Source organism: Myotis brandtii, unplaced genomic scaffold (assembly GCF_000412655.1).
Source record: "Myotis brandtii unplaced genomic scaffold, ASM41265v1 scaffold401, whole genome shotgun sequence".
NCBI classification, from domain to species: domain Eukaryota; kingdom Metazoa; phylum Chordata; class Mammalia; order Chiroptera; family Vespertilionidae; genus Myotis; species Myotis brandtii.
In genome coordinates, this window is record NW_005365409.1 from 401,952 (window position 1) to 403,472 (window position 1,521).

The 1,521-nt window shown below is 40.0% G+C and overlaps 1 long non-coding RNA gene across 1 annotated transcript in view; it reads left to right on the plus strand.

The window, feature by feature from the left end:
* LOC106727313 overlaps window positions 1–49 on the plus strand; it is an 11,480-nt gene extending 11,431 nt beyond the window's left edge. Inside the window, exon 3 of the long non-coding RNA XR_001363484.1 lies at window positions 19–49. This is a non-coding gene — a long non-coding RNA (uncharacterized LOC106727313). The remainder of the gene's footprint in view (window positions 1–18) is intronic.
* Window positions 50–1,521: the final 1,472 nt, after the last annotated feature.

The following is a 1,521-nucleotide window of genomic DNA, read 5'->3' on the forward strand; positions in this document are numbered from 1 at the left end:
GGGGGGGGTCAATGCAAGAAAAAGGTACAAAGAATAGCCTTTCAAATATTACCTACTGAATAAAAGCAATCTCTCTGTGAGAAATTGAAGATGGTAATTATGGGTTGGAATAAGTGTTTTCTTCAGAAAACCCCTCCTTACAAAATGAGAATGTAGGTTGAACTCTTATAAAAGGTGTCAGCTGGAGACGATCAAAGTATGAGGTTATTATTCTACTTTTCCAAGTTCTAGTATAAATATAAAATAAATAAAAACAACTCTTTGCAACTTACTGTGGTGACAATGTGTGGGAAATTAAAAAATGGAAACTACCACAACAAAATCAACTGCTTTTAATCAATTCTCTCATAGAGAAATGGGAGTGAGGGGTAGGTAGAGGAGGGCAAAGGGGACAGAAACGGGCTGGAAAGAGACTTTGCTTGGGCGCACAATACAGTGTGCAGATGATGTTTTGTTGAGTTGTACACTGGAAACCTGTATGGTTTCAAACCATACACCATAAAGCCATAAATCATAACCATAAACCATAAACCAGTGTCACCCAGATAAAGTCAATAAAAAACTGTATTACAAAACTACATGCAAAATACATTTTCTTGAAAAATATTTTGGATAGAGAATAAATCCCTCAGTATGGCCTTTTATAAAGATCTTTGTATTTGTCTTGAGGAGCTAAGCATGGAAGGAAAGCATTGGGTAAGAGATAGTAAAGCAAATGTCCAGAAAGCTAGAAGTAGGCCGAGGGAATAGGGAGCCTCCTCATCCCTCACTGACAAATTCCTCCTTTGGGATACAGACATACAGTTTTATGTTTTATTATTATTTTTTTGTATTTGTCTGAAGACCTAGAAAGCTGAGGCTGTGATATGTGTTTAATTAATAATTATTAAAACTTCATTTGGTGTTGAGTGAATAGACAGCCACTGGGATGGTTAAAACTAGAAGGTGAAGAGGCTTCATGATCTTGCTTTTAAGAATAATTCCAGTTGCTGTCTGACCTTACCAGAAGTCAACATCTTTCCAAATTTGAGAAAACTCACTTTGAGATGATAAGTAGACTAATTAAGTTAATGACTTGGTTCCTGCATCTTAAGGTGGCAAAAAGCAGGTAAACTGTCAGGAAATAGGGGGGCCAGTCCAGCTAGAGCATAAACCACTTCAGAAGATCACAGATGTAAAAGTCAGGGTGAGTGCAACTAGATTAAATCAGCTTAGTTTAAGACCAGTAACTATTGGCAACGGTCTCTAGGAGAAATGAGCTAAACATAATTACAACAAATTAAAATGTCTGGCAAGATATATTTGTTATAATTCCATATAATAAAACCCTAATATGCAAATTGACCGAACAGCAGACGACTGGCAGAACGACCAGTCGCTATGATGCTCACTGACGACCAGCGTCTGTCTCCTGAGAGGGAGGCAACCGGAGGCAGTGGGGGGGCAGGGCTGGCCAGCGGGCGGCGCCAGGCCACCACCAAGGTGGGTGCCAGTGGGGTGCCCCCCGACTCCCCAGCCTGC